The sequence below is a fragment of the Ambystoma mexicanum genome, chromosome 12 (genome assembly GCF_040938575.1).
Source record: "Ambystoma mexicanum isolate Mex_15411 chromosome 12, UKY_AmexF1_1, whole genome shotgun sequence".
Lineage (NCBI taxonomy): Eukaryota > Metazoa > Chordata > Amphibia > Caudata > Ambystomatidae > Ambystoma > Ambystoma mexicanum.
Genome location: NC_090936.1, coordinates 1,171,236,573 through 1,171,249,213, shown reverse-complemented (window position 1 = coordinate 1,171,249,213; position 12,641 = coordinate 1,171,236,573).

Sequence of the window (12,641 nt, the reverse complement as noted above, 5' to 3'; positions counted from 1 at the left end):
ATCTCATCTCGGGAGCCAGTTTTAGTTGAGGTCCAAGAACAGTAAGACGAGGCCGCTGATTTATGCATAATCGGACAATCAACATTCGTATGGCCAGATTCGCGCTCTGGAGAATATATGACTTTGGGCCTCATTACACGGTAGGCGGTGAACCATGGCGCTATTAGCGCCATGGTTCATGCCAGTAAAATACCGGCACCGCCTTGGTGAAAAGGGGAATTACCGCCCCATTCCAAGGTTGGCGGGGCGTTAATTCCCCCTTCCACCATTGCCCTTCCCCATTCCCATTTTTGCCCCATAGGGCTCTATGGGAATGGGGAACGCGCTAATTACGGTACCGCAAATTGCGGTACCATAATTAGTTCCACTGGTCCCTTTGCAGGTTGGTTTTTAACGCCTGCAAAAAGCAGGCGTTAAATTCCCCAACCCGCAAAGGGACCTCGTAGTAAGGCGGTAAGGATTTACCGGTACCGGTAAAATACTGGTACCGGTAAACCCTTACCGCCTACCGTGTAATGAGGCCCATGTCCGCAAACAAGCACTTTCTTCAACCCATCAGCACACAAACACGCACATACCTAAAGGACACAACACACACCATCTCTATCTTTGAAGGCCTCCCTTTTGACCCCACAACTCAACGTCTGGTAACGATGGACATAAAGTCCTTATATGCCAACATTCTTCAAGCTGAAGCTATTGAGTGCGCTCGGGAGTGGATGTCTGCTGACCCAAGCAGGACTCCGATTAACTTTGTACTCGAACTTATGGAGACTGCATTATGCAAAAATGTCTTCACCTTTGATAATGCAATTTACTTACAGACTAAAGGCACGGCTATGGGTGCGGCTTTTGCCCCCAGCCTAGCAATTTTTCATATGGCCAAATTTGAGAATGACTACATCTTCTCTAACCAAAACCGATGGCAGGCACAGATCACCAATTGGTACCGATATATTGATTATGTCATCTTTATATGGACAGGGACCGACATTGAGCTCAAGACTTTCTGGACATGGCTCAATACCTGTAATCAGGACATACAATTCACCTTCGACCATAGCGATGCCGAGATTAACTTCTTGGACTTAATAATCAGACACAAAGAGGGATCCCTACAATGTGATCTATACCGGAAACCCACAGACAGGAACACTCTACTGCATTACACTAGCAACCATCCAGCGCACACAAAGGACAATTTGCCTTACGGACAATTCCTCCGTATTCGGAGGAACTGCACCTCGGTTGTGGACTATAAAAATCATGCAGAAGCACTATCCACCCGTCTACAAGCTAGGGGATACCCGAAAAGACTACTCGCACAGGCCAAGAAACGGGCCCGTAACACAAATCGGGATAACCTCATCCATCCAGAGCTTGAAAATTCACCACCAGCAGAGGATCGCATTGCATGTGTGGTCACCTTTGGCAAGCACACAGCACAACTTAAGAGAATTGTCAATAAATATTGGCACATTGCACGCCTGAACTTACCAGACGAACAGCCCCCAAGGTTTGCTTACAAACGTGCCAAAAATATAAAAGAACACTTGGTACACTCCTTGTATCAACCCGATACAGTGTACGCTAACTCCAGCACTCTCCACCCAATACAAGGTCACCACCCGTGCGGCAGCTGTGTCTCCTGTAAATTCACCAGGAAAATGAAAACCTTCCCCATCGGTGAACGACAATGGACCCTTCGAGACCTTTCCAATTGTAAAAGTCAAAATGTCATTTACTGTATCGAGTGCCCCTGCGGCCTCAGGTATATAGGCCAAACCATGCGTACATTTCGGAACATCGCTCCAAAATCAGATGCAAAACTCTGACAGCCCCCTTAGTGGAGCATTACCTGACCATGAACCACACCCCCAACGACATTTTGTGGTGGGTGGTGGAGAAAATCAAAGGTGGGCCCGACATTCACTACAGCCTGTTGAAAAGAGAATCTAGGTGGATTCACCGCCTAGATACGTTCCACCATGGTTTAAATGAGATCTTTTAGCCACTTCTTTAAATTGTTTCTTTTTCTATGAGGCAGCAGCAGCCCGGATCCTTCTGAATGCTTCTGTGACTTTGTGGTCTGTGTGATATGATTTCCACACACATGTGTTGCGGAACATTGCACACTTTCATTCTAACTCGTTTTTGCCCCCCCTCCCCCTGCCCCCCTCTTCCCCTCCCCCCCGAGCTCGCCTTGCCCAACGTCCATAATAACTCTCACGTGGGGTTCCACGCAGCAACACGTATGCACCCTGCACCCCGATATATTCCATTCAGCACAGGAGCCCCAGACGTGACTATAGCTTATCTGCTATGACAGACGATTACTGGGCTTTCCTTTGTGCAGCGGTCTTCACGCGGCAGACCTGTGCTTCGCACGGGACGTCATAGTGATCTGCATGGCTGCTCGCTACTGAGAGTGCGCGTCCGCTCCCGCACCGGACCGCATCGCTCCGTTCGCATCATTTCCCTACTTACCTGCTGGATTTACATACAGCACGAAGTGGGCACCTCGCAGCTATGGCATACACCACCACACGCAGCGGCTTCGCCCTTTCAGCGTCCGATATGCTGCAGACCCGTTTTTCACACGGGTCGCGATGGTGATCTGCAGATACACCAACCAGCTGGAAGCGCGCGTCCGCATCCACATCGGACCGCACTTCCTGGTCCTTCATGATTGGCTCGTGCCGTGGAACCTCCTGCTTCACGCACGCGCGGTCGCTAGGGACGCCAACATTTAGTCTCTGGCTCCCAGCACTCTTGTACGCTCTGAACACGATCAGAAGCTGTCCACGCAAGTCTTTCTGCGCGGTTTTTCCTGCTCTGGTGTCCTATCTGGGCCGAGCCCCCAGCACAGGTACTGTACCTCCTTTCCATGTTCTACTTGGCAACAGGATCTTTATGCGAGCCGGGGGTTCTCTTCAAACAAATATTGGACACTTTCTACCCGTACTTTTTAAATGATTTACACATGCCAGGCCACATCCTCTAAGGCCGGGTGCACCACTTTCTCTGCTCCTAGGTACATCACCCGTACCACTAACGCTGTTTGTACTAGTTCGTAGTAACATTACACAATGGGCTCCACGTGGGATTCGACACGCTTGCTACACACAAGGGGGCCTCATCCTGGGAGATTGAGTAGGGATCTGCCCACAATAATGTTTTGCATTATGCACTTTGAAGGCCACTGTCCCTTGCCTAGCCTCATCTGTGCTCCTGTCTTTCTTTCTCTCTCTCTCGCCTCCCTTCCCTATTCCCTCGCGGTTCTCTTACCCCTTCTTTTCACTTTTCCCAGTTTTCCTGACCCATGCAGGATTCATCCTAAATTCCCAGTTGGTTGATTGCAAGAATCATCACCGCACGCTTTACCAACAATGTCAAGCGTTGGTTCATTCGTTGCTCGATCGGCAGGTACCCTTCTATATTATTTTCAAATTCACTGTCATGCAGAACTATGCATCTTCCTCTCATGACGGAGCACTGTAGCAATATGGTCCGGCTTCCTTTTGCCTCATACAGTATTATGTTTGTTTTTACTCTTTACACAGCCCTATGATGTAGAGTTCACCCTCCGTAACTAGGGTCTGCAGCTTCCAGCAGGACCTAGCTGTAGAAGGTCCTTTCCTCAGCCTTGGCCTCTTAGTGGAATCAGAACCGAGAACTTGGGATTTTAAGCACCGGCAGGTAAGCTTCCAGCACAGTGTTTTGAGTATTACTGAAGGTTTTCCTCATGTTCCATAATTATACTCACTGGAGTCCTCTCATATACTTTACAGGGTCGCCCCCACGGAGCCCTGATGAAGGCGGACGCAATCTCATGCATCTCCGCCGAAACGTGATAGGAGCTGGGAAGACCTGCTTTGAAAGGTTCCCAGTCATACCAGTTTCTGCACTTTCAGTTTCTGCCACGTTGGCTTAAAAGATATCTAGGCTTAAAAGATATCTAGTTTTTCCTATGACCCTGGAACATTCATTGTCATAATCAGAAGAAATACATATTAGAAACAAGAAATCCCCAATGAATGAGGATTTTCTTTTGAAGTTTGGGTAGCCCTTTAGCCCATCCTGTTTCCATTTTTTTCGAATTTTTCAATTTTGGATTGTTTTCACAAAAAACATTCACAGTTCTATAAGGACTTGCATACTGTCTTACAACAATGGAACTGTTGAACTCTACCTGTATACTCAACATATAGGTCTCCATTCTCACCAAGTTGTATATATTACATTTTTTCTGTTATTTGATGTCATTCTGTAATATTGTTGCTTTTGCATCAGTATGTTGTATTTCACAGCATTGTTTTATAATTTATGCACTACATGTTAGTCTGTATGAGCAAATAAATCTTTGCTTTTGAATTTTTTGAATTTTTTGTACATAATTCCTTTTAACACAGTGAGCACTTTGTACATTTCTTTGACTCCTTGTTTGGACCTGCCACTAAGCAGACCGACCTCCTTTATTGAACCTTTTGGACAAGCCCAAATACCTGAACTAGTCCAATCATATATTTGCCTTTGAGCATTGTTCTCTAGCAAGGGTATTCTCATTTTTTCTCACGCAAACAAGCATGTTTGTAATTCTTTTGCTTAGATATGTGGTCATAATTGTTCTAGTCCAAGAGATTGTATTTTCTCTTAAAGGAAAGTGTTTTACATTGGCAGTGCTGGCATATATTGTAGGAGATGCATCATCAAAATGTTTTAAAGGGTTCCATGTCTTTACAACGACACCCAAAATAATAACATACTTTAAAAACGACACCTAAATAATGAAAAAAAGTTTGTTTTTTTTCATTGGGGGACCCCTCAAGCCCCCCCGTTTCTGCTGCCTTTTTACCCCCACCACCCGCACCCCTTTTAATTCCTTAACCCACCCCCATATATACTTTTACTTTAAAATGCGATTTCTTTTCATTATTTAGCTGTCGTTAAAAGGTTTGTTGTAATTTATTTTCGTTATAAACACTGGATACCTTTTAAAGTACAAAGATGGCATGTATTGTGGGCATTGGCAGAGCAAGTGTAAAACAAGCCTTCTCTGCCAATATCCCAAGACTATGGAACCTCCTCCCCGTCGGCATATGCCTTGCCCCCACAATCCTACAATTCAAATAAGAACTCAAGACCCACCTCTTCAATGAGTCTCTCCTCCTCAACACCTAGGCCATCATGTCGCCCCTCGTGCCACCTGACTCACTAGACGCCGCCTGCCCCTCTCCTCCCTGCCACCTGGAACAGCTGTACTCCTCCTCTGTGCCCCTCTGTATCCTACCCCCCAATGTATATCTGTTCTGTTGTTACCACTGAAAAGCGCTCTGTTATATATCTGTAATGGAGTATACCTCTGTAAAGCGCTCTGTTGCTTCTATATGGCTAATTACCATAATAATATCATAATAATAATAATAATAGTAAAACAGGGGAGCCACCCTCCTGTGCACCTCCCCTCGATCCCAGTATGACCCCAACCCCCTTTTGCCTTAGCAGTGAGCCTGGTATTGAATACATTGTGTGCTGGAGGGGGGATGAGAGGCAGCACACAAGCACTGCTCAAACAAGCTCCCAGATTGTTTGGCAACCAAGCTCTAATCCACAGGCCTGACATGTGTTTCCTCTGTTGCCCACCAGTGCCTTCATGAATACTGCTGACATAGGAGCACCAGAAGTCTAAGTCCGTGCAAAGTCAGTGCATAGTCATTTTGCAGTACAAAATGACTTTGCATTACAAAAATACACTTTGCACAGTTCCATGAGCCAGGGTTTGTGTCAGCAGCGCAAAGTCACTTGGAACCGTGCATAAAATTCCATGAATCGGGCCCTGTGTGTTTTATGTGTGAGAATGAGTGTCTGAGTGCCGATGCGTGTGAGTGTTTTGTGTGCATGTGTATGTGTGTTTGGCAGGGGATAGGGACTGAGCGAGCCGTCGGATGTGTTTTACAGTGCCATGATGGCAAATATTTTGGCCACTGGAGAATTGACCGGGATGACACCTTCTTGGTGATGTGTTCACCCCGTTAGTGATCAACACTGCCACTGGTAATGGACACATTCAATACCGCTGTGTAACCATTCATTTCAATTCATTTACAATTTCAATCTAAAAAGATCAATTTCAAGACACAGGAAACAGGCAGTGATGCCCTGTTCAATGCATTTCGACCACGTTGATGCTTCATCAGGGAACTATCTGTCCACAGGATGTAAACAATATACAAAGCAGCCAACTCTGTCTCACAGGATGTGACCCAAACGGTTCATAGTGATAATTTCGACAACAAAAATGTCGAAAGTCAAAATTTCGAAAAAAAAATGTCGACTTTTTTTTCAATGCATTTTTTTTTCGAAATGGGGGGTTCTCCCCCCAACCCCCCTTTTCTAATTTTTTTTTTTAATTTTTCCCTTTTTTTTAACTCCCGAAACCCTAAAATAAATATATAATTTAAAAAAACGAAAGTCGACATTTTTTTGTCGACATTTTTTTGTCGACATTTTTGTCTGTCGACATTTTTTTTCGAAATTATGACTGCCCACCGACCCAAACCAAGCAAACACATTCTTCTCTTAAGCTACAGTGTGTTGGGTTGGTTTGATTCACGCAAACCAACACACCATTAAAAGACACAAGGGAGGGGTGGGTGCAGCCGAGAAATAGGTATTTTTAAACAGCTTGGGTACAGGTAGGTCTTTGCTGGCTGGCCTATGGATCTTTAATATAGAAAAAAGGGAATTAACTGGACCGTGTGCACGAGACAGAACTGAAAAGCAACAGAAAATTAGTTTAGAAAGTACTGTTTGGGTGCATGGGGGTCTCAAGAAGTACGTGGGTGCGCATTTGACGTTTGGTGGGTTTTCCCCCAGCTCACATTCAAATATTACCACAGTGCGGACTCTGGGATAGCAAATTCTGGGACTTCTAAGCCTGATCCTGGGGTCGAGGGCCGCCAGTCAAGACTAGACTGCATACAAAGATGAGTGTCTCTTGATCGCAAAAGGTGTGGCGCGATTAGCGCGGTCTGGTAACTAATTCAGATGTTGGCAGCTTAGCTCCATTCTGATGTCCTAGCTCTGCACGCAGCTCTCTACTCGCCTTGCAGAAAAGATACATTGGGCCTCATTCCGAGTCTGGTGGCAATTCTGCCCAATTACTGCCAAAATTGGATACTGTTACTTCCACTTGGTCCTGCGGGTTTACCACGGGATTACAACTGGTGGTAGGGCAGTGTTAGTCCCCATAGGACTCCATTGGGGATTTTTGTCGGAATTCCCACCGGTGGAATTACCGAATGGTAATTCTTCCGATTTTCGGAGGAAAAGTGGAGGATTTACCTTCCGCAGCATGTCAATCGGGAGGATAGCTCAGGGGCAACGGGCTCACCTTGGTAGCATGACGAAACGGAGCAACACAGGTTCTGGGTATTAAGCGTGTTATAAATAACCAATTATAATTATTAAAAAATCCTTCACTTTTCCTGCATAAATTGGAGGAATTACATTTTGTAATTCCAGTGGTGGTAATTCCACCAAAGCTTGTAATTTCGTGGTGTGGAAATATTGAAGGAATTTTGTTACTGCCAAAAGAGAGTGGCAGTAGCAGAATTACCACCACTCTGTTCCCGCACCGCCAAACTTGTCAAGAGGTCCAATTGTCTGCAGCTTGGTTATGCTGGGGAATGAGTACATTCACACCATGTGAGAAGTTCTGGCCACTCTTGGGTGGACCGCTCTAGCTGATTAGCTGATCCTCACAGTAGGAATAGCAGCAAGGGGAGACAGTGACATTGTCTGGCCTCCCTGCAGTATTGGATAAATAATAATCGGATAGGAACGCCAGCCTCTGGAAGAGAGAATGGACAAAGCTGTCATTCATGTGGAGGACAGATATTGCTGAAATACTTTCTAATGTCAGGGCAAGCAGACTAAAGGGACACTCCAATGGAGATCAAATTGTAAACACATTCTATGAGGGCCATCCTCAACTCATATAGTGTGAGGAGACAAGGTTACTGAGTGCCTACATTTACACCCCAATCAGATGCAAGACCTGAGATCGTTGTATAAAGCAGTTTCTGAACAATTTAGTCTCTGGCTGCTTCTCAACAACTATAGGAAGACAAAAAGGAAGAGGGAATACCAAGTACAGGAGAGCAGTGTGTGTGTGAGTGCGTGTGTGCGTGCGTGTGTGTGTGTGTGTGTGAGTTTGCTGCATGCATGTCTGTCTTTCTCAGGGGAGGGAGGCCATAACGGCAGCTTGAATGCTTTTTTTTACAGTAGCATGCTAGCATATATTATGGCCACGCTATCATGAAATCATGAAAGTGTTTAACAGTGGCAATGCTGGCATACACTGTGGCCATGACATTGTGAAAGTGTTTAACAGCGGAAACACTACAATATATGTTGGGCACAGCCATCATGAAAATGTTGTGAGAGTGTGATGCATGCATGTTCATAAAGGGCATTTTGCCAGCATTCACGTGTTTTACAGTGCCTTGATGTCGAATCCTGCGGGCCCGTCCCCATGAAAGCATTTGCAGTGGAGGTGATGGCATATATTGTGACCATGGCATTATGAATTTGTTACATAATGTTCATGTGTACTATTCGTGACCTGGCATCTATAGGATTTTTCCATGTATGACCCTACAGAAATGATTATACATCGTAAGGCCTTTCACTCCACCTTTCTCAAAATGGGTGCTCTAGAAAGCATCATTTCAACCAATTATTTTGTTTTGTTTTTTCTTGTGGGAGATTCCCCACGAACCCATCAACATTTTCTAGGACTCCGAGGAAAATTCATGGCCAATGTCCACCAGCCACCTCTGACCTTGAATCATTTAGAATGACTGTGCCCCCTCAGGAGCCACAAACACCCCTGTCACCAAAGGCTGCCTCTGCCACTGCAACCAAGGAGGTCAAAGTTCATTCCTGGTGCAAAATACAGCACACCTCCGGGTCCAAAGAGTGGCATGAATCCGCAGCAGGACAGGCAGACAAGGATGCAAACGCCCTCCACACATCCTGCAGGACATCAATGCGTGATGAAGCCAGAAGGTTCTCTACAAGGGGTGCAGCGCTTGTATTGAACAGCTGTTGGGACTCTTCACTCAGGGATAACACTGTAGGTAGACTGCCCTTGACTGAAAATTAGGAGAGTTGCAGATTTCTTAAATTTTCAAGGACAGTCCAGGGTTTTTAATTTAGTAATCCTGCATTTATAATGTCAAATGCAAAACTATCAGTTCCAGAATGCAAAGCGATGTGAAGTAAATGCCAGGACTCGATGGTGATCTCGTACCTGAAAAGGGGCAAATTGAATATGCCTATGTTGAGCATCTTGTGCTGCAAAAAGCAGAACCTTCGCGCCCCTGAGTGCAAACTACCCTTCATTCGATGGCAATTACCAGCTTCTGAGACCAGTGGGGTCGCTAGAGAGGGACCCGGGGACCAGGCCCCTCCTCTGAAATCCTGGGTCCCCCCTTGAGCTGCCCCTACATCAGCTGGGATGCTCACTCTGCACTGTCTGCAGTGCTGTGTTCGCCCGCACGGCACACACACAGGGCCTCAATCAACAATGAAGAGCTGTTAAGTTCCCTCTGACGTCAAGACCAGCCCCTCCAATCAGAATGTAGTGCACAAAACTGTGAATGATGGCTCAGTAGTGACTTCATGGTTTTGTGCCTACATTCTGATGGGAGGGGAGATGCAGTAGGGTGTGGGTAGTTGAGTGCACAAAAGCTTCTCTGCAGGAGTGTTTCTAACGTCACACATTCCCTTTCATAGGCGGCCCCCCTACTTTTCTCTTTGGTGCCCTCTGTACCCCCCCTCTAAATTTGATTCCTCATGACACCACTACCTGAGACATCATCTGCAGCAACATTTCGTCTCAGGAGGATAGCTCAGGGGCAACGCGCTTGCCTTGGCAGCAAGCCGACACAGAGCAGCACAGGTTCGATGCCCGGTCAGCGCTAAGAAACCTCTGGGTATTAAGCTGTTATAAATAACCAATTATTCATATATATATCAGCAGGGTGTTTGTGCAGCAATAAAGAGTGATGCAGGAGCAAAAATCAAGCCTTACTACTTCTTTTTGTATTTTTAGTTTATTTGGTTCTCTTCGTGTGACAAGAACGGAGAGGTTATTTCATGGCACACGTGACCCAGGGATGCATTGAGGGCATGGAGCCAAGGGATCATGAAATCTAAGTAACTGCAATGCAGGGCACCGCCAGCGAGGATTGTAAAGGATGTGAATGAAGCCCGCAAGCAACGATTTTCCGATAGAATTTACAAGGGATTCCGACAGAATCTGCCGACTTTTAGAAGGTGCAAAAGGCAGGCGGATTCCACAGCAATCAGCTTGTGTTATGCCTGCATGGACATCTCAGTGGGCTGTCAGGATGCTGGCTCTTGGGCACACTGCCAATGAATTAAGGATGTCTTTATCACAGATGAGCTTGATCTCTGGAGAGGGCGGGCAGCCGAGCATTTGGTGGAAGGTGTGTTCTCTCTCTCTCTGTCTCTCTCTCTCTCTCTCTCTCTCTCTTTCTCTCTCTCCCCTCTGTCTCCCCCTCTCTCTTCCCTCTCTCCACCTTTCCTGCTCCCTCTCTCTTCCTCGCTCTCTCTCTCTCCTCCCTCTATTCCCCTCCCTCTCTCGTCCTCGCTCTCTCTCTCCGTTTCTCTCCCTCCCTTTCTCTCTCCCTCCCCCTTTCTCCCTCTCTCTCTCTCTTCCCTTCTCTCCCCCTCTCTCGATCCTCCTCTCTCTCTCCCTCTGTATCCCTCGCTTTTTCCCTCCCTCCTTGTCTCTCTCTCTTCCCCTCCCCTCTCTCCCTCCCTCGCTTTCTCCCTCTCTTCCCACCTCTCACGCACTCTCCCCCTCTCTCTCTCCCTCACTCTTCCTCGCTTTCTCTCTCTCTCTCCCCCCTTCTTATCTCTCTCTCTCTCGCTTTTTCCCTCCCTCCCTGTCTCACTCTCTCTTCCCTCCCCTCTCTCCCTCCCTCGCTTTCTTCTCTCTCTCTCTCTCTCTCTCTCTTTCTCTCTCTCCCCTCTGTCTCCCCCTCTCTCCCCTCTCTCCACCTTTCTTGCTCCCTCTCTCTTCCTCGCTCTCTCTCTCCTCCCTCTATTCCCCTCCCTCTCTCGTCCTCGCTTCCTCGCTCTCTCTCTCCGTTTCTCTCCCTCCCTTTCTCTCTCCCTCCCCCTTTCTCCCTCTCTCTCTTCCCTTCTCCCCCCTCTCTCCTCCTCCCTCTCTCCCTCTCTCTCCCTCGCTTTTTCCCTCCCTCCTTCTCTCTCTCTCTCTCCAATGCTAGGTTCTGAAGTGTGGCGCACACATAAACATTTCCTGCCAGCTGCGACTTGCATCCATGCGATGGAGACCGCCTTCCCAAACATTTCCAAATGACATCATTGTAAACAATAACAGCAAAAGGTCAGACCAATCCTGGCCCCGCCCTGCTAGGCATTAAGGTCAAATGCGAATAATAAGAAGACACATATAAAACGATTCCTCTGGCGCCACCCCCTCACTAGTCCTGAAGTAAAGTATTTAATCCCACTTTTAATGTGAAGAAAGAACGTTTCCGTCGCCATGTGCCACACACATGCCTTCCGCTTCATTGCATCCTAAGTGTAACCCTACTTCCCACCCACCTTGAATTAAAACAAATCATAAAGGAAGTGTTAGCCGTAACAATATTTTCCTTTATCTAAATCAAATAGAGGCAGTGGGCAGGTGACCTGCCCAAAGGCCGTGAACAGATAGTCCACTTTGGCCTCCCAAGCTTTTGAGGGGGTGTAGTGGGGTGAATTTATGGCAATCCATATTAGATGTGGGCAGTCTCCGCGCCGGCCCACCAGACCGCCCTCATCATGCAGGCTAGACTCTTAAAACAGGTTCTTAAGACACCGCTTTTCTGCTAGAGTCTTATCTGTTGTCCTTGCGCTCTTATGCCTCCGGGCCCTGTCGATGCGCACTACAAATAAAATAAATAAATAAATAATTAGGCTATCAAGGTAGCTCAAATATTCCAGTCTGCGTTTGCCGGACTCAGCATGGTTTTATTGTTGAGGCCCAGTAAGACTCGCGTGCCATCGCGTGGTATGGGGAACCCAGTGGTCGCTGTGATGGCGCCTACCACATGGCAGGGGCACCACGTGTGCGGTGCATCTCCCTCTTCCCATGGGGCATCCAACATTGCAGTGCCATGTCTGGGAACACAGGGCCTAAGCACCAACTATAGGTCAGTTTAAACCGAACCTTCCTGTATTTCATGGGTCCAATGCATTGAATGAGGACCCGGCTCAGTTAGCGATGCCTGGTCTGGGATTGGTTTATTCGAAGCTTGTTTTGCGTTTGAGCATTTGTGTGTCTGTTTCTCCCCTTCTTTAATGATTCTCTGGAGGGGAGTGTTATGTTGTGAGTCGGTCCTGTCCTGTCTCCCTGGCCGCCATGAACGTATGCTGATAGAATGTTGGCATATGGACGATGACAGCTCAGGGGAATGCTGTGTGAGTGTGATGCATGAGTGTTCCAGGAATGTCAGCTGGGGGCCTGAGCTGGATGGATGGGTGGGTATCTCTTGTGCCACTGGATGTTTACCTTGATCTGCTTCCCATGTACTATGTAA